This window comes from Empidonax traillii, unplaced genomic scaffold (genome assembly GCF_003031625.1).
Source record: "Empidonax traillii isolate 1590-97213 ecotype Southwest subspecies unplaced genomic scaffold, ASM303162v1 scaffold343:size799674, whole genome shotgun sequence".
Lineage (NCBI taxonomy): Eukaryota > Metazoa > Chordata > Aves > Passeriformes > Tyrannidae > Empidonax > Empidonax traillii.
In genome coordinates this window covers 352,626-374,033 of record NW_020955536.1, presented here as the reverse complement: position 1 = coordinate 374,033, position 21,408 = coordinate 352,626, and the positions used below count along the sequence as shown (strand labels likewise).

At 40.9% G+C, this 21,408-nt stretch overlaps 1 protein-coding gene across 3 annotated transcripts in view; it reads right to left on the bottom strand.

Moving 5' to 3' along the window:
• Positions 1 to 13,896, bottom strand: part of AFAP1 (actin filament associated protein 1) — a 114,221-nt gene extending 100,325 nt beyond the window's left edge. For 2 of the 3 annotated variants that reach the window (XM_027892266.1, XM_027892269.1), the window contains exon 1: positions 13,826 to 13,896. The gene's annotated coding sequence lies outside the window, so the exon portion shown is untranslated. Of the gene's footprint in view, positions 1 to 12,890; positions 12,959 to 13,825 lie in introns of those variants that run through there. The other variant, XM_027892267.1, reaches the window with a different exon arrangement.
• Between the last annotated feature and the right edge of the window lie 7,512 nt (positions 13,897 to 21,408).

Genomic DNA, 21,408 nt, shown 5'->3' with positions numbered 1-21,408 from the left:
GGCTTGACTCAGGCAGGATGCATCCCACTCTAAGTGCCTATCAGCTTTCACATGCCTTTCAGTTGGAAATCTGATCCCATGTTCGCTAAAAGGAAAGTGAAAAAGAGCTTCCTTATTACAGTAAGATATTTAAATATAGTTAGAAAGTTGTTTAGTGGTATGTTATATTCACACGTATATTCAATAGTGCTACTATTATTTATCATTTTTGTGTCATCTTTTACCTGTGCATAGCCAGTTTTGCTGACAACAGGAACAAGAGAAATATCTAGACTTACATTTACTGAAGGACCCATTAACTGGCACCACTGGGAGCCACAGCAGAGCTCACATAGAGCCTCCTCGGTTTCAGACTCACTCAGCATTCACATGACACTGCTGTTACAAGCACCAGGGACAGGCAGGACTTATGAAAAGATGATGACTCTTAGCTTCATATTCCCATTTTTCAACAGATGGTTCAAGTGAGTGCTTTTCTTAGTGCCTTGCAAGTACAAATGGTTGAGTCTTAATTTAGATGTGAATAGGAAGCACATTTACAAATGCTAATCTTCAAGATTGGTAAATGTAACATTACTTCATAAAAATACGTTCTCATTTCACTTTAACTTTGGCTTCCTCCTGTCACAGACTCATCACAGTCTTTTTCTCCCAGTCTCAAAACCGTGGTGAGAAGAACATAACAGATTTGACATATAAATAAAAGATTTCATCCCAGTGTCCTAAGAAAAGGGAGGAGAGAAAGAAAGCACTTTTGGTTCCTAGCTGTTGCCCATTTCTCAGGAACAGCAAATGTGACAGGTAACCACAAATATAATAAAAATGGTTTTAACAAACAGCAACACCTATTCCCTCAAGTCCCACAGATAGGCTACATTTGCACACAGTACCTTCGCTCTTTTTAACTTACCAATATCAGTTCAGTCATGGTGATTTAGTTCCAGCCCCCAAAGTACACTAAATAATGCACTTAATTACTACCATTACCACCCTTCTGTATCCCACTGCTGCTCTTCTACACCTGGTTTATATAAGAATCAACACATTACGTTCACAAATCTTATTACTATTTAAAATCATTCTCTTCTTTAGTCAGTGTTCAAGTTGGTTGCCCTCTGCTTCACTTTGCCTTTGGTTGCACATGTCAAGTTGCATTCTGTCTTTGAAGGAAAATGATTGAAAGTAATCTGAAATGAAATCCCCTACATAATTTCTACCCATGGTCTTCTGATAAGAAAGCAGACCCAAAAATATTCCCATTGGCAAGTCTCTATATTGAGGGACTGAAAATCTCCATGATGGAGCACCTCTGCCTCATTTCTTACAACAGGGAAACTTGCTCACCATTTGTCTTCTTTCTAAAGCAGTTTGTTGGGATACTGACCCTATCATAAACTCTTCACACGTGAAAATTAACAACAGATGCAGGTACTCGATCAAATACAGAGTAAGGAAAGCCGCCAAAAAAAAAAAAAAAAAAGGATGGCAAACAATCCCATAGAGAGGATACGGTACCATTCAGACATCCATGTATGCCAGATCCAAAAGATCTCCAGTGTGAGGCAGGCTTTTGCTTAAGAACAAACATAAGTATAAACAATAATTAATATGGTTGTTTTGGGGTAGGATATTTACAAGTGATGTATGCCGACAAACCAGTTTGATGTCTTGCAAGTCCAGCAGATATACTGTCATCTTTGGACTATGCAGCTAGACTGAGGTCATCCCATGTTGCTAAGGGCCCTGTATGAATAGATATTGACAGATGATCATTTGGAAAAGCAGCTATCAGTCTCAGTCAATACACCACTCTAAATTTTCCCTTCAGAAGTTACTGTTTGTAATCTGGAAACTGACAACAATCTGACCTAACAAGTATCTTAGTAAAAATCTTACAATAACTATAGAGTAAAAGACTGGTGACACATTATTTATACAGAATACAACGTTCTTGCTTTGAAAGAAAAAAATTCTGAAGATCAGTGCATATATTAAGAAGGCAGAAAAAAAACCCTCTGGGAAGACAAAGAAACTAGGGCAATAGAAAACTACCCAAATCAATCCATTTGCTAGTCTTAATACACATTTTACACTTGTTTCACTAGCTTGATAATGCCATTTCTTAGCCCTCACACTTGGAGCAGATGGGATGTAGCCCTCTAATCTTTACATTAAAAAACATGCAACTTTGTGCTGACAGAGCTTTTAGTCATCCAGGACACACAGTCTACCACTGTCAGAATTTGAATTCGGTGACATAATTTCATGGTGCGATCAGATAAAGAAAGGAAAATAATGGGATTCTCAAAAGCCCACATTCTAGCAATCTTCACTACTAGTCACAAGCCAGCAGACAAGCCAAATGTAAAACAAGATAATGGGAGCAGACAATGAAAATTCTTGCTCTCTGTTGGCGTTCAGTGATTTCCCAGCAGTCCTATTATTAGGGTCCCAAGTCCCTGATCTTTCTGTTATTAGTCAATGACAAAAATGCACTTGCCTAAAGGCAGAGAAAGAATTATTGTAGGCATGGATGCTATTTCTTAAGCACAGGAAGGAGGAGGAATCACTCGGTTATAATGCCAACTTAAAAATTAATAAAATTATTTAATGCTGTATTTTACTACAGTATAAATTGTAATTCCATAGGAAAATGCACTTTGCATGTCAAATCAGCAACTACTTTATATTTTCCCCTTCTGGTTTGGACAATTTCCACTGCTAAATGTGGAGTTTCCTCTTTCTAAAAATCTCATCAGAAAGAAATTCTCACTTTATTAAAGAAACAAAGGAATTCAGTATTTTCCTAGGTAGGCTTACATCAGATGATGTGCAACAATAACAATTTTGGAGAATTATGCCACTAACAATGATTTCTCCAATCCAAGGAAAAACCTTCTTGTCATTGTCTTTGTCTGCTTTGATGCAGTTACACCCCAGCAGACTCTCACCACAAGGTACAGTTGCTCAATATTATTTTGTACCTTTCTGAACTATGTAAAAACACTCTTTAATATTGACAATAACAAAAGAGCCCTGTGAAGTGCTGTGGTACACACAGAGCCATGCTTGAGTCCACCCCACCTGGAGCTGATAAGAGCCCTCTGGAATCATACGCACACTTTTTGTTGCTTCACTGCACTGGGTGCAGCTGAACTCAATAGGGGAAGGATTATTTTGGCAGACTACTGTAATGAAGTGAATTGATCTGGGATGGTCATGACCATCTTATAGCTGACCCTAGAGAATGCAATCAAAGAAAAGTGACATATGTGTGGAGAGCTCTTCTCCACTGGCTCACTGGGAGAAGGGTACAGTCTGTACTTTTAGTAGCAAATAGTACAGCATTGAGTGACACCACTCACATAAGAAGTTCAGAGCTGTAAAACAGCAGGTGAGATGTTTGCTCCACAGATTGCTTGGCAGAAGGGGTAGGTGAGCTAATCCCTGCAAACTGCAGTTCAGACATGGTGGGACAAGTGGCTTATGGCTGCAACACCCAGCACTATGTCAAAATTTTTTTCCCAGGTAGAGTAGATAAAAACCTCTTCATCCTGGAGCTCAGGAGTGTTCCTAAACTCACTAGAGCTGAAGGAGTTAAGACGAAAGGTTATAAAGCAGGGGTGACAATAGCAATAAATGGAAAAGATGTTATAGGATTCTTACATGCTTTTCTCCTTCCTACATACTTCATTAAAGCAAAGATTATGGTTTTGTACTGAAACCTTGGGAGTGCTGAGGCACTAGCAGGGCTGATGAGAGAGGTGATTAGTGTACCAAAATCCTTACAACTATTTAATAAATTTATTTCATGCATTCAGGCAGCCTGTCAGTTTTCTTCTTCCCTTTGCACGCTGAGTATCTGCCATTTCCAGTTCCTACTCTCCATCCCATGTCATGAAGTAATTAATTTTTTATGAGTTATTAACATGTAAAAAGCTGCTGTAAGGTACCAAGTGCTCTGTAAGTCACTGATGATGACTCGCTAGAAGAGCACACGCTTCTTTAGCTGCACGTTTATAACTCAAACTTTGGCTTGAGCATGGGCACATCCCTGTTATGTTGTCTCTGGGCAACTCTGCTCCTGGCTCAGCTGGTTGACTGGACTATCCAGGGGATGCCTCCTGGCCAAGATCAACTCCACAATCACACCTTGGAAAGTTGCATATCTTCATTTCATGTATCTTTACTTTCATGCTATTTACACTTAGGTCTTGCTCTGGGTTGTTCAGATCCTATCTCACAGAGGGAAGCACTTAGACCTCAGTAGGAAGCAGCCCTTCCCTACAGCAATGTGCAGGGAAAGGGTTGGACTCGTTCATAAATACTGCTTCCAAGTCAACTCCCTGAAGAGAAAGAAGAACTTAACTAGTGTAAATGCAAAGACTGAGACTACTTAAAGCACACTCAAACCAAGCTAAGGTTTGAACCCTGTTTGGCAGAGTATTTTTTCTTTATTTGGTTGTTTTTCTTTAAAGCTGGCAGAAAACCCCAGAACAGCTGCTTTTTTGTAAAAGCTGGTATGTCAGGAAACTTAGCCCAAATGACCCCAAGTCTCAAAGACGGATTTCACCCTTTGCTCTCATAAAGTACAATAAACTTCAGGGCAGTCTGAGTTTACACTTATATCTTGGAGCCTGCAGCTGTGCTGACCATAAACCAGACAGGAATCCCCAAGTGCAAGTACAGCAGAGCTAGTCCCATAATGCTTAAAAAGATATTACGGTGGAAGAAAAAAAGTTGAAGGATTTTAAAAGGGTTGAAGAAGTCTAGAAATCCCCAAACATCACACCTCTTCAAGGCTAGTTTTGCTTTCCATGTAATTTAATCAGTATTTTAGTTGTTTCTTTGGAGCAGACAGTCATATAGGCCTTCCACGTGTATCTCTAATTGTCCTTGGGTTGTAGAGAAAGCTACTGTTTACAGGAAACCTTCATTACAGCTTATTTTTTTTACACTCAAATCACTTTTAAAAGTTACATAATTGTACTATAAGCAAGAGAAAAAAATGAGAGAAGTGGAGAAGATGAGGTCAAAGAGGGGACAGCTCTCAGCAAGATTTTCCACATATGCAAAATTTCAACTCAGTGTTTTGTAAACAACAATAAAGGAGATCCAAAGGGATGTGAAGGAAATTAAGAGTGTTGAGAGACTGTGAGGCTCAGTCATTGCAGACAGTCAGACAGGAACAGTAGTGACCAGGAGACTAATTGGAACGTACATTAGATTAACTTTGGGTTTGTTGGATACAGCTTAATCCAGATCCGCTCTGGAATAATTCTCAGGACGTGGTTGTCACAAGGGGGAAGGTGTCTTGATGGCTCCAAGCTGCAGCCATGTGGAAGTCAGTGGGTGGGATGCTTTGGGGGCCAGAAAAGTTGATATGGGGTCAGTACACTTGCACACCTTCTGTCCATGGGAACTCACAGTCAGCAGACCAGCATAAAAGTGTATGCAACCCCAAGCACTAATCTCACTGATGTCAAATAAGACCATTATGTACTAGAAAGTTGTTAATAACCTTGTCAAACTTCTTGAGATTCATACAGGGCTACTTGTTGAGTCTGTCTGGGTCCCTCTGGATGGCATCCCTTCCCAGTATGTCAACCGCTCCACCATAGCTTGGTGTCACCTTGCTGAGGGTGCAGTCAATCCCACTGTCCCTGTCACTGACAAAGACCATTCCCAGTACCAATACCTGAAGTACAACACTCATCATTAGTTTACTTAAGTGTTCACATAAACACTTTTCAGAGCTCCAGGAAAAGAAGACCAAAAAACTGAAAAAGGCAAACCAAGGACAGCAACTCCCAGAGAAGATGAAAAGTTTACAAGACACAGGAACAGACAAACTTTCCCAGAGAGAGAACAACTCTTCTTTTCCCCAGAGGACACTTGTTTTGTTTATCTGAGTTTTTTGGTGTGTGCTTTCAGCTGTCTGCATGTTTGGGGGCTTGTTTTCATTAATTTCTGAAGTGAGAGACTTTTAGGTTTTTTGATTTGGGTTTGTTTTTTTAAGGTCTCCAACTGGTTTTTTTCCCTTTTAAATGAAACCTTACTTGTTAAATATGCCTTTTTTCAGAATAAATAACTAACCTTGGAAATAGGATTGTTTTTGTAACCAGGTGGGGTCCCACCCATCTGCACTCAGCATTATTCATACTGGCCTGCATCCAGAATTTTCCCCAAGACTCTTCAGGGTGGATTTCATTCCTGTTAAGCTCAAAACAAAATGCTGTGGCCTGACCTAGCCTCTTCTCTCCTTTCAGCTCTCCTGGTTCTTCCTGAAGGACCCACCATGCACCCATCATTCCCTCTCTAAGGAGAATCACAGCTTTTCATGGTCCTAATGGCAAACACATGGTGCAGACAGAGGGATCAGGCGAGAAGAGTTCTGTATATTCACAGAAGCTCCTCAGACTGAATACTTTATTCCCACTCCAAGAAGTAAATATTTTCATTTTCCAAAGGGTATTTCTTTTGATTATGCTGTATGTTAACAGAGCTGAAAATCACTGAGCTTCTACCATTTTCAGGTATTTATTTTCTTCGGGCTGTATCTCTTACAGCCAGTGACAACATCCAGTAAGTATTTCACTCTATTCCCTAGCATGGACTGGCTTACAAGAATAAATCCCACTCTGCACAAGGGCAATTTCTTTCTGTTTAATCTGTGCTAAGATGTAGAAGCAGAACAGCACCAGAGAGTGGCCCCTCTGCAGCTCAGCTGCCAGCCACCGTTGCCCTGGTGACACTTGGCAGCCCTGCTCCTTAAGTCATCACTTTGCCTTTTACATTATCTCTCCTATTTTCAACCCCTGCCATTTTATTATTTCCTCACTGTGGCCCACCTCACTTGCAGAGCTGAAACGATGTTTTTATGTTTGGTCTGACCAGCAGCAGCCAGCCAGCTACTGAAGCAGGAGCCCCCAAATGATGACACAGGAGACTCAGCTCCTCAGACCAACTCCTGCTGGCAGCTTTCCCTCTCTTCCTCCTGATGACGTGGGAACAAGACCACTTTTGGCTTTGACCTCTTAAAAGCCCTCTTCCAAGTGTTTGTGTAGCCATAGTGCCTGGCTGCTGGAACTCAAGGTCCAGAGTTTCAGCCCCTCCTGGCACCATCCATCCTCTGCTTGGGACAGAGACGCTGTGCAGGGACCAAGAGTTCTGATGCAAGCTCATCAGTGAGGACGAGCACCGCTGGCACACAGCACCTGACAGCACTGTCTAAAACCACCCAAGGATGTCTAATCGTCAAAACGTTCCCCTTGGCAGCCAAAATCCCCAGGGATAGCCCCAGTCTTTGAAGACAGACAACAGGCAGCATAATTTTGGGCAGGCTCCTTCTCCCTCAGGTTTACAGCCAGTGCCCTGCCTAGTGCCAGTTCAGCAGCTGGGGCTGTAAAACCTGTCAAACTGACACATCACATGCAGAGGAAAACCGCAAAAGTCATTATTTCCATAACCCGCTAGCCAGTTCATGTGCCTTTTTTTCCTGACAGAGTAGATAACCTTTTGCTAAATGTACTTTGCATTTTATGAGCATTTTCCTTGCACCTGCTATTGTTCATTTCATATGGCACTTCAAACTTCCTTCCCCAAATCTGGTACCAACATGGTTTCTGCCAAGAATTGTCTGGTTAAAACCAACAAAATTTACAGATCATCCCCTGCTGTTGACCATCCACATTACCAGTTTGAAGCTCAGGGCCTTAACCTTTCACTTGAAAGTATAACAGAAAACATATTTATTTATTAGGAATTAGCCATTTTTCTCATAAAACCTGTGTAACAAGGGCAGCTCTAACATATATCACCTATATATATATAAATACTTTTATATACTTCTATATATATATTTGTATATATCATATATATATATATATATATATATACACACAAACATATGCCCATGAAGGCAGAATTACACACTAGCAATTCTACCTGTTCCCACTGCTTCTTGCTCTCTCATCTACCTGTCAGCAAGGACGTTGCCTGCAAGGAAGTCAGGCACCAAGTGACAACCTGTCAACCTGTCACTATACTGAGCCCTGGAAAGGAAGGCAAGAAAGTTTTATCAATTGCATCTGACAAGAAAAGGAGAGAAAAAGAATCTGAAAATGGTGGTGAACTTAGTGTAAAAATGAAAAAATCCAAGAACACAAAATGGTTTAAGTTTTAGTTAAACTCCAAAATCAGAACAAGGTCAGTAGGGAAAACCAACCACCAAAACAGAAAACAAACAAAGTGTTAATACTGTTTTGCATGCTGAAAAGGGAGATGTTGCAGCTGAGCAGCTGACCTTGGCCTCTGAAAGAGACCTAGAGTTGCCAGCAAAGGCACATATTACCACAAAAAAATAGCAAACCACTTGATCTGAGGAAGCTATGTTATTTCATATAAGAATCAGAGAAGTCTGAAAACACTTAATTATTCCCTAACATTTACATGCACAGAGAACACCTAAATTAATCTAACTGCATCAATTCCTTAGTAAAAATAATGCTGAGGATTAGAATGGGACTGAGGACGATTGCCTGACAAAGGCCAAAGCTGCAATGGTTTATGATTTGCCAGTGCCATTGAGTTGTACTGGAAGGCTCTTCCACTGCTTTACAATCGTCATATTTTATTAATCAGCCCAACAGCACACGGTAAAAATAGAAATCTGCCTGCAAAGCTGGCACATATGGGGAAAGCTCACTCCTGGTTGTTTTATTTTAAACAAACTCTACAGTAGCTCCCATTGTTTGTTTGTTTTTCCCTCTAGACTAGACAGCATGTGGCTTATGAGCCTCACTGATAGATGCGATAAAGCTCCTGCCAGATCTGATTGATGACGGCACTAGGAAGTGCTGTGAAGGTCACAGTGTAATTCTCTCTTTGCAGCTGCTCCTGGTAAAAAAATGGTGCAGGAAAATAAAATCTGGATCCACTAATTGCTAATAACAGGGAAATTCCCTGCTTACCTTGCCTTCTCCTCTCTTCCAGTTTTGAACAGGAATGCCATAAGCATGTGTAACCGATGAGAGACCAGATAAGTTTCAAAGAGACACTTAAACATACTTCATTGGATCAAAAAAAAAAAAAAAAAAAATCCAACCACAGCAACTGGCCAAATATTGAGCCTTTATACTTTGAAGACAGTGCAGAGTAGTTTAGCATCATGAAAGCAGCATATGAAAGAGCTTTTACCATTTGCTTTTCTGCAAAACTGAGATAACATACCACTACACATTCCCTATGAAGGACTGCTATCTCTGAGAGTGCGAATACATGAATTAAGCTCCTTTCCCAAAGTCCATCCATTTTAAATGAACCAGGCAAACATGCTTATTAGAAGTGACTACCAGCAAATCAGAGCATCAGTCAGTCAAGTAGGACACCAAAATCCTCTTTTCCGTAAGTGTGGAGAGGTGATGAGGAGAGTGATAAGAGACTCTGGGGAATTCACAAACATGATATAATGACAGTCCCCTAATAAATAATATATATATTCAGTGCAACTCATAGCAATTACCTCACATACACAAAGTGTTGTATTTCTTGGGGGTAAAATGCTGTTATCTTTGAGACGTCAGCTACATTACAGATTAAATTTGAAACCACTTGTGTACTCTTTTCTGGCACTCACTATTAATGGCTGGAAATATTTTTATTCAGCATTTTGTACTCATAAAGATTTTGGCACAATAAGGCCATTAACAACATCTGTCTTAGAGAAAGACAGTCTTTATCACTCAGCTCAGAAATACATGATGGCAGAGAGATGCTGGCAGCAGAAATCCCCAGGATAGTAAAAAAATCCCACTACTGTGTCATTATAAAAAAAATAATACACTAGTTTTTTTATTTTTCAGTTTAGGAAAGATATTTAGAGAATATCCTATGCAGTTTGGTTATTTTACTGTCAAACATGCACCATCAATTTTTAAAATACCACTACAAAGAGCAATAACTATACAAAATCAAACTGACCAGATAAAGTCCTCTTAGGAGCCTCTTTCCTACATTTCTTGATGAACACAGGTAAAATATACAACAGATATTGATTCATCCTTTTCACAGCCTAGTGTATTCTCCAAAGAATACTCTAAGAGAGGTAATCACCATCAGCTCATTTGGACATTGCTGTGTTAAGGGTGCTCAGCACCTTTAGCAGTCAAACCACATGTCACTACTGACTTTCAGCTAAGGGGGTAGAGGAGTAACTGATGACAGAAAACTTTTTCTGCCATTCAGGATTTAATTTCTTGCCTTATCTCTGGAAAATAGGGATTATGTCCCAAAAGATTAATTTCTTATCTGCTATGAGATATCCCCCTCTGCACAAACCCAAATTATATTCCTGCAATACTATTCATTAGCATTACTCCCATTACCATGTCTTTCATCACCTAGAGAGTCAAGAGTTAACTTTTAATCAGAGTATCATAGAATCATAAATGGTTTGGGTTGGAAAGGACCTTAAAGATCTTCTAGTTGAGCAAGAGCAATTTAACCTATAATAGTATTTTACAGAGTGTATATATATGTATACATAGTATTTCACAGTGTTGATACATATGCAACAAAATGCAGGAGCTTTATGTATACACAGATGGATAGGCGCAGTAAAATAGTCGGGTTGGTGTAACCCCTGCATACCACACTCAATGTCAACCCTGAGCAATTACAGCTACATGTTTTCCTACCTGCTCATACTGTGTTGACAGACTGCTGTGTTGACAGACTGTTCTCAGTATTGTTTTTTGCAGACACTCCCCCAAAAGATACCTGATATGGTATTGAGGACTTAAATTGATCTAAGGTCAGCTTAGGATGCATCAGAGTAGGAAAATAACCTTTATAGATGTAGGAGTACATTCAAGACTTGGCTTTTTCAATCCTTCAATGAAAGTTCAGAGCTCATGGTAACTGCAGTCCTTTGGCTGACTTTCATCTTCCTAGTATTTTTGTTGGGTTTGACTTTAGAGTTTAACTACGAGCCTAAGAACATTTTACATTAGGAGTATATTAACCTGGAATAATGTGTACTGAGTGTTTAACACACTCACCTACCCAGACCAGACAGACAGTTCCTGTGCCAGATGAAACCCTATATGAATCAGGGAAGTGCGAGTCATACCAGTAGCCAGGTGTCACTCACATCCAAAACTAGCTGAACTGCGTAACTGGAAGGGATGCATAATTTTGTTGAAAAATTGCCATAGTAGGATTTACTGTGACTAAACTCATAATAGAGTGAACTAAACTGTACAGGAGTTTGGAACCACAAGTCCTCGCATCCCACCCTCCTGCTTTAGCAAGAGATCTCATGCAAATGAATATTAAGTATATGCCTCTCTCCTCCTCCTCACCCCCTCCTCGCCAAACAAAGAGCACAGCTTTGAACAAAGCAGTTAACCAGGCAGGCTCCTGGATACCACACTCCCATTGAAGGACCTATCAGACACAAAACTTTTGAAAATTGACGGAAATCAAATCAGTGGACTCCAGATTGCATCGACCAGCCCTGAACCTCTGGCTCTTTGTGCAGAGGCAATGTCTCAAGGAAGTTGGCAGCAAGCAGCAGGGCTAGACAATTCCTGATCTGAGCTTACAGCAGGTTGCCTTCACACCACTGAAAGGAACAGCACAGTTAGTCATACGTGTATCAAATACAGTCTGTCCCCACTGACACCTCAATATTTGATTTTGGTTTTGTGTCTCTGACAGTATTCCTTCAACTCTGAGAGTTTCAGGAGATGAAAATGAAAACCTCCACTAAGATTGTAAGATTTGAAAATAGTGTGAGTGGCCAATCTATTGAAGTGCTGCATTTTACCCCCTGCTGTTACCACTGTTTCAAGAAATACTGCAATTTCAACCCCACAGATCTTCCAAATCCCTTCATCTAAAAATCTACCTGAGACCTGGGAGCACCACTAACACTTTGACTTTTGCTGACAAATTTCCTGGGAAATGCCAAACAGTGTGGCATATCACCAAAAGACAGTGCGTATCTGCTCACTGTTCTGTTTTCAGGCTTGTCACTGCAATCACTGGCTATTCTGACACACAAAGCAAAGATGCTTCTTTTCTGAATCCACTTCAAATTCTTCTTAAACCTATCTGGTGCCCTATAGCCCCAGAAAGACATGACACTCTCCCTCTGGCTCTAATTCAGGATTTGCACTTCTTCCACCCTAGTTCCAAAAGGAAAAATTGATCAAAAGGAGAAAGTAATTGTTCCGTTCTTCCCATGGCAACCACCAGGAGGCATAGGGATGACTGAAGGGTACCAAGTGCCCATATAGGAGAGCACTGATGGATGGATCCATCTGGCTGCCAAGCTGCTCCCTTGTACCCCTGCACTGACCATTCTCAGAGAGGCAGACAAAAAAAAGCTTCATAATACTGTTCTTTTCATGAAAGAAAAGAGTGGTCCTGTAACACTCGGAGTAAACAGCAGCAGAGCACCTGCAAGGGCAGCACACTAGCTATGGAATAATCATTACTTTTTATGGATACCTCTGAGAACCGAAGCAAGCTGTGCCGTGACATTTTTTTCCCCATGGAACAAAGAACTGCACAAAGAACAGCAGAATTGGTCATCTTAGGAAGTCCTGGACTGCAGTACATTGTTTAATTGGATCTTTCTGGCTTTGAGATTTATCATTTTATAGCTGGATCAGCTGCAAAGTTTAGTCATATGATAAACAGAACAGGTACAGGCACACCAAGTGTTTGCATCAAACCGATCATGTAAGATCCAGAGGGGATCTTCTCTGCTCCTGACATCTGCCTTGTCTTGCCTTTCAGAGTGTGCATTCACTCAGCAGCACTGGCCTTCAGGGCAGGTGAATGCGTGGCTTTCCGAGAGATGCCTGCCTGAATCCACTCACCTCCTGCCACTCCAGAGCTTTCAAGTTATAAAGCGACGCCTGCTTTTGGCCGTTTATCTGGCTCTTTTGCCGCCCATTATTTTCCTACCGCCTAAATCTCCGGCAAGTTTCCTCTAACCCACACACACGACACAACGGGCGTAGAACCGGCAAAGTTGAGTTTCCAAAAAAACCTCCCAGTGGAAGAAATCGAACCACGTCGCTGTGACCTGTCCCCCACCAGCTGCCAATGGCAGGCAGCTCCTCAGCTCGAACCTCCGTTCAACAGGAAATCAAGGAGGGGGTCGGCCCGGGAAGCCAGTGGGATGAGTCTGCAAGGATGGTTCTGTTCGCCTTTGCCCTGACTGACTCCAGGACCATAACATGATGCAATCTCTCGGCTATGATGAAACGGGATCAAATGGCCAAGCCTGCAGACAGACCACCTCTGCCCACCCCAAAAGGCAGAAAACAAGGAAGCTCGCAGCGGTACAAAACAGCAGCGAGGCTGCCCGGCCGGTGCCTTTCCCGGGAAGGGCATGCAAGTTTCGGGATGGCGGACAGAGGGCTTCGTTCCGGAGGATCTCGGCCGGATTTCTGCTCTTTCGAAGCCCGGGCAGGGGCCGCCCCGCGCTGCCGCGGGGAGCCGCCGCCGCCCGGTGCCCGGGCTCCCTCCCAGCTTTTTCCATGTGCTGCTCCCGGCCAAGAAAACCAGCTAGACTGACTGCTTTTTTAGGCTTTTTTTTTTTTTTTTTTTCCCAGTAAGCTCACAGCTTTCCTAGTATGGGGCTGCCTGCAGCAGCAGCGGAGCCGAGGCCGAAAAAGCCCCATTTCGGAACGCAGCCCTTCCCCTCCCTCTCTATTCTTCCCTCCCCTGTTGCCTGCCCGCCCGCGGAGCTCGGCAGGGATGCTGCCTCGGAGCGGGAGGGGGCAGAGCGGGGCCGGAGCCCTCCTACCTTTCGCGCCGTCCTGCCGCGGGTGGCGGCACAAAGCGGCTCCGCGCAGCTCCAGCGCCGCGGAGCGCTCCCACCGCCGCGCCGGGAGAGGACGGGCACGGCCGGGAGGAGCCGCCGGCCCGCCCGGTCCCACCGCCCCCGGCTCGCCGGTCCCCGCCCCGCGGGGAGGGGACACGGCCGAGGCGGAGCGAGTGGAACAAAGGCGGGGGGGGGGTGGTCCCCGCAGCATCCCCGGGCAGGGGTTGGGGTGTGGTAGCCGCCGGGTGCAGGGCAGGATCGGGCAGGTGTGCTCAGCAGCCCTCGGGGGCGCAGCTTCCCCCTTTCCCCGGCAGGGGCAGGTGAGCCAAAGTGCTGCTCCCTGCGAGGCAGATCAAACCTGGGCTTCCTGCCCCTGACTAAAGCCTCCTCGGAGGACGGAGACTGGTTCCCCGAGTAAATGCTGAAATAGTGCGGTATCACAGCTGGAGCCTCAGTGCAGCCCATGCCCTTCCCGGTCATGCCCAAGAGATACTGTTCCTCTGGCAATGTGCAATCCAAAGCGTGGATTTGGAACTTACTCAGCATGTCGGCATTTATCTAAATTTTAAGCCCTTTTGTTAAAATGGTGTAAAATCATGCACAGACCCAACATGGATTTAACATCATCTTAGTTTAGCTTGATACAAGCCAGATTTAAATCAAGAGTGCAAAGTGAGACTAAAATCTATATTGATTAAAAGTACTGTCCAAGAGCTTAAAGTAGGCATCAGTTTGTAACAGAATTATTGATTGACCAAGGACAGGCTTCCACATGGGAAACCTTGGTATGCAGGCTCCAACTTTGACAAGTTCATGTATTTATTTTCCTCCCTGTCTATAGAGAAATTGGAAAACTGAGGTCACAGAATAATGTAAATAAAGGAAGAACTTTAGTTAAGGCAACCATATTTCTTTATCTTTAGTTCACTTGAGCGCCAGAGAATCTTTTCTTTTACTTCAACTCTTAACAGTTAGATACACAAATGTTCTCTTGTGAGAAATATTTGGGAAACATTCTAGATGCGAGTTCATCGTTCTGTACAAGCTTTTAGCTTATGCTGTTGTACATCTTAGAGTATGCAACTCATTAAGCATCTTTAATTTTGGTAAATAAAATTTGGTTTTTTCTGGCCGGGTTTAATGTGCTCTTCTGTCCTCTTTTATTATCCTTAGTCATTCCAACAGGGTGATACCAAAGTAACAGGTTCAACCAGGGAAAATTCTATTTAGTCAGCATTTACACTGTGTGGCCACTTAGGATATGCATGAGGTCTCTGTAGCGTAAAACAGGAGAGCTGAATTCACAGCCTAACCTTTTCAGCACAAACTATTTAGCCTAAAATCTCACTCTCAGCTGTTCCCTTTCTTGTATGCCTTTGGGTACGGGCAGGGAATGACTTGCCTACTGAATGAACTATTCTTATAGCAGAAGCCTGCTCCTACCTGCCTTTTTTCATTCTGCTTGTTGGGAGCTGGCAGGAGGGGGTTTTGAAGTAGTTAGAAGTAGTGATTTTTTAGGCAACATTAAAGAGCTTAGTCAGACATGAAAAAATTAAACCGTAGCTCCTCTTCAATTGCTTGCAGCTATTGCTGTATTTGAGCTACTCAAGTTGTTATTGTGACCTGTAAAATACAATCCAAAACTCTGCTGTAAAAGCACAGCCCTTGGCTGCTGTGGCACATACAGTGTAATCCATGCACAGTACCACTGATTAGTATGCTTGCAGTGAGCCCTTCCAGGATGTGCTGGCTTTACTGCCTCTGTTTTTTTTTTTTTTTTTTTTCTTTTAATGCACACATCACATAAAGTAACACTTCAGCCTCTGCCTGCCCTGAGACATGCACTGCTGTGGTCTGTAAGCAGGGCACTTGGTTCTAGCAACAGTGCACAGTATTTCTTCCACAGAAATATCTTGAAGATGTTAGTGAGCTGATCAGCAAAGAAACAACGATGAGAAATACTCATCACAAGACTGGCAAGAAAATAAGCACTTTATGCCCTATGCCAGATGTGAAAGTGAGATAACTAGGGGTTTGTCCTAAGGCTGTTGGAGAGATTGGTAAGGACTTCTTGTCTTGTGGTGCTAACACCATAAGAACTAAATAACAGGCCATCTATCATGGAGACAATCATCAGCACAAGCAGTTCCTCTTGAAGACAAACTCCCTCTAAAGCTGAAGGGCTCAAAAGAACTTTTTTCTTACTTGAATTCCTAGGTTCCACAATGCTACATTTTAAAATTACATTCCCCCCACTTCCTCCCCTCTCCCCTCCCCCATTTCTGATTTTGGCTATGTGAATTCCATAAGCTACTTCAGCTGCAAAATACACCTTAGTGTATTCAGTGAATACTTAGTGATTCAGTGAATTTCTTTCCCATGAGTCTTTAATGACACTAGTTAAATAAAAATTCTATTTTACAGCATTAAAAAGAACAGCATATAACTCATCTAGAACATAATATCATCACAATAAGTCAAGTGATTCCTAAGGAGTTTCTTGCATGCAAACTGAAGTCACATCATTAATAGGAAATCTGTGGTCCACAGTATCTGTATGTCATAGTTTGCACCCAATAAACTTCTTGAACTAATCATCTTTTAACACAAAGGAGCAGAAGGCAAACGTGTATTAATGTCCCTACTTGAAATACATGTCCTCCAGCTTGAAAAAGCACCCTTTAGCTTTAAGACCAAACATTCATGCAGTGTTCCAAACACTGTCTTTATTCTCAATAATTCACCATACAGTTCCACTCTATCAAGGGTAACTCCATTACTATAGAAATAGTCTTCACAAGCTCTAGGCAGGAGCTGGTGAAGCCTAGTCACAAGGATCCCTTATCCTTCTGAAATCTTCTTAGCACTGGTTATCACAAAAAAAGAAAATAATCAGAGCAAAGAAAAAGAAAATAATCAAGTAGTCTCAGCACTAAGGTATCCAAATAAAGTTGTTTACAAGACTAGGACTTTAACCATCAGATAATCCCTTCTGTGTTAAAGCAGAAAAGTCATGACAATGACAGGCTATATTTATTATCTTTAGGATATGCTTAAAAGAGTTATTTATGCATATTTTAAGATTTTTTTTTCCCTTGGAAAATCAACATTGGATGAAATCTGAGAAACACAGGCATGAGAAAAAAATCTCCAACCATTTGTTGTGATTTATGTCTTGTAAGGTACTCCAAGCAATTTGGACTTGGCTCGCTTAACTAATGTTAAAAGGCAGGAAAACAGTATTTTAGGCATTTAGAAGTATGGGTCAGTTTTTAAAGATACACTCAATTCTGCTTCAAATCTGGCTTGGACTGAGTCCATAACCAGACAACTCACTAGTTTAAGAGGCCCAAAGCCTCAGCAACATCCTGTTGAGAAAACAAGTGTAAGAAAAGCTATTGGATGCTGCAAGTGATGATTGGTATCCCCTGAAAGTCTGCTCAATACTTTCCAGTAAGACCTTGCAAGACGTCTGTACAAGAATATGGGAGTTTTTTCAGTGCCTTAAAGTGAAATCATAGCCATAAGAAAGAGCCTGTATGTTCTTGTCATTTGGTCATTTTGTTTGTTTGTTTGTTTGTTTTGGTTTTTTTGTGTGTTTGTTCGGTTTTTTTGTGGTTGTTGGTTTTGGTTTTTTTGGTGGTTTTTTTTTTTTTTTTTTTTTGGAACAGGGGGCTGAGCAGACACCAAGAGGCTACAATTGGCAAAACACTGATTTCATGTGAGGTCAGACACTGCCCCATGCAGAAGACACTGGTGTGTCAGATGGGGGAGATAAGGGCTCCCTGGAGCAAGCCTTGCTGCAGGTGCCCTCTGATGGGTCCCACCTCCTGGCATAGGGGAATGGATGGTCTCAGGGAATGGTGAAAAGCAGGCAAAAATACTGTGCAGTCTGGGCTGCCAAGAGATGGAGTGACATTGCAGCAATTTCCACTCTTTTCAGTAAAACATACTGATGGCAGGATTTCATAAACAGAAGGCAAGTGATGGCTTTTAGAACAAAAATATTCTTCTCTGACTTTGAAACTGTAATTTTTCAGTAAGGAAAACATCAGTGTTTCTAGAGTTGTCTCAGACATTCAAGGCAATTACAAACTAGGTCTGAGTGTATTTTAAAAACAGAAAAAAACTTTTGATAAACATGGGGTCTTTTTCCTTTCTTATCATATACTATGATCCTGTTATGGCAGAATCTATTGTTAGTAAGACTGTAATACTCTTTATGCTTGTTTGTTTGTTTGTTTTAAAAGTGCCTTGTTCAAGTATCTTTTCAATTAATTATTTTTTCTTAGGTCTCACATAATTTCCAGGTTCACTGGGGGAAAAAGTAATAATATTTTAGATAAAAGTGTGTATTATGGAAACTTCAAGAAGAGTGATTATACAGCTTTTATATAAGGCACGGTCCTCTCCTTACTCTCCACACAGGCAGGTCTTCACCTGTATAACAAAAACTATTTGCATCTCTCTTCATAGAGATCTTAGATTATTCATTCCACTGCTGACTGATTTTGAATCAGGGCTAAGGAGGGAATACATACAGAAGGATAATATACATTTTACAGAATCTTGATGTGCAGCTAAAAATGGTTACTTCCTATTTATATTCTTCTGTTTGAGCAAACAATTCCTCCTGAATTCAGTTTTGGAAGAAATTCTGTATAACTTGACCTTTACGCTCTGGTGCAGGTTCAATTGCCAGTGATTTCAGAGGGATTAGCATTTAGTGACTGACATTTTCAAAATACTATGCTAACATCCTTTTATTAAATGCATATTAAACCCTTAGAATCATTGAAAAGTAGCTCTGCTTTTGGGTAGTACAAACTTGAAAAAAATCCTATTCTCATCATTTTATTTTTTATATTGAAGTTGCATACACTGAGCGAAGACTTACTGTAAATCTTGCCTCCTTGCCCCTGCTTTCTTTAAATTCAAGCAAGACTGGGTCAAGAATGGAATCTCATCCCTTCCCTGCCTCTTTTCCCAACTGCATTATTCAACAGGGTATGAAAATCTATACCCTCTGTCACCTTTTTCATCACAATCAGGGAAGGGCCAGTTCTTAAACTTATAATCTGCCAAAATAACGCCTGTGTAATTCTGCTGAAATCTCATCTATTCAGATAAACCCACTCTGTTGTTTTACAACATCATTACTTTGTACTTTTTTCCTAGGAGAACACTTTTTTAAGCACTGGAAAGGCTGATTTCCATCACTCCTTATTTACACATTATTTACTAAGGAGTTGACTTACGTTTCTTTTTTTTACATAAGCAATTTCCTTACTCCTTCAAGAAAGCTTGGCCACTTTTGCTTTTAACAATACTGTTAAAGCTCGTTAAAATACAAAGCTGAACTTTTTTGACTCTAAAAACTCTTCCCATTTTTTCCATTTAAGCCTACAAATTATAAGGATTTGAAAGAAAAAGACCTTGCCTATGGTTGGGCACCTGCTACTTTAATGCTTACCTTCTGTGCAGTGTTGGAAATCAAGGTCTGATGATTACAAGGAGTAAGTTTTGGTTTACTAGTATCAGCCTCCTTAATTCTTACTGAATTTTTTACAGTAGACATTTCACTATTTTTTAATAAGCAAGTTAGGAGTCAAGAAAATTTTCATAAATACTTTAAATTTCAGAAAAATAGCAGGGTTGCCAAACTGATATTAATGTAACAATCCTAATTTTAGCCATCCAGCGAGTGTTGAAGACCCAAATCAGTGGTGAAGGCCCAAATTATACTAATTTAAAAGTAAGCACATTTTAGAGGTACAAAGTTACAGGAAATGTGAAAGCACATAATCTAATATTTATAATTTTATGGAATATTATCAAAATATTTATAGACTGAGGAGGAAGGTGTCTGCCTTGAAATTTAGCACTTCACAATAACCTAGAGCAGTGGAGTCCTCCCAGACATGACAACAGAAAAGCATTCTTCTGTAGAATCCTGTAATTTTAGCCCCTACTCAAAGATACATTTCAGCTTCTATTCTGTATTTGTATTCTCTTCTGTGCCATTTAAAATGAAGTAAATTATTTCAGTAGTCTTTCATTATTATGTTATTTTTATTGCACTATAAAAATAACCAGTTATTATACTGAAAAAAAAATTAAGATAAAGAAATGCAATTTGAAGAATTTGATGCTTATACAGTGACTCATAAAGTCCTCCAGGCACTTCAATCTTTCAAAAACTAACTGGGAAATGAAAAATGCCCAGTACAAAACTGGGGGGAAATGGGAAGCTCTAAGTGTCTATACTCCACATCCTTAACTTGAGAGGACTTTTTTTTAAAGTCTGATTAGCAAAACCATCAAGTGACACGAAGAGTTTTAACCTTGTTCCTCAATGAAATTATTCCAGGTCAGAGAACTGAAAGCAAATTCAGACAGACCATTAACAACCTCAATTGTTTAATTTGCTATCTATCATGGTACCTTCGTAATTATCAGTTAATAATAAAAAATTTATAGTAGTAGTGCAAGAAATAATAATGACTCATGTCAGAGTTCAGAATCATGTCCACTTGGGAGAAAAAAAACCCCTTGCAATAGTGAGGTGAGGTCAAGCAAAGCTTCAGCATAATGTAGATTTGTAATAAAAAGTCAGTCATTCTAACCTTTCTTTTTCCCCATTAAAAAAAAAAATGTTACATTGCTTGACACAACACGGCAAATATGAAGCAAACACTGCAATGCCTTCATTTTGTCAGACCAATCCTGAATATGAGGTACGATGGGCTGAGAGGAGTTTGCAGAAGAATTATCAAGGGCAGAGAAAGGTTTAAATCTCAAAAGAAATGGAGAACATTGCAATTTTTTGTGGAGAGATGAGTTAGAGGATGTAATAAAAGAATGTATCATAGCAAATGGAGAAAACAGGTCAAAAGCAAATCATCCAGGACACAAATGTAACAAGATTCAGAAACAGAAATCAAGGGTGTACAGTCTTCTAACAAAAGGCAAATACATCATAGCTAAGACAGTAAACCTCTTCCTTTAAGCCCGAATCATGATACATTTACCTAGGTGGGACAAATTACTTTTGTCTGGTTTTGATTTCCTCCCGATTACTCTGGAGCTGCTGCTTGGGCAGTCTGGCAGAGAAGGCTTGGCCGCTCACAAGCTCTTGGGTGCTGCAGAGGTTTGTGGAACCATTGGGAAAAAAAAAAAAAAAAAAAAAGGAACTGTACCTTACCTTACACATAGCTGCATGAATAGTGGTCGAGATGTCAAACACTGAGTGGTAGGAAGAAAACGTGATAAATCATGAAAATAAGAGCAATTAGAACTGCTTACTTCTCTCAGCTGTAAATCACAGAGGTGGTGGTTTCGAGGAGGGGTACAAAGACTCAAAAAGCCTGAGCCAGCAGCTCCCTTGAGCCATTAAGGATTAGGCCATACCTCAAAAGTGGCCTGGATATGAAGAAGGGGTGCAACCTCCAGTATAATTTTATGTGTACAAGAGGGTTACACCTGTCATTGTGGTATAAAAAACAGTTGTCTTTTTTTCAGATATTTGAGATATCTGAAAAATGGTAGCCATGACTGTGAGCTAT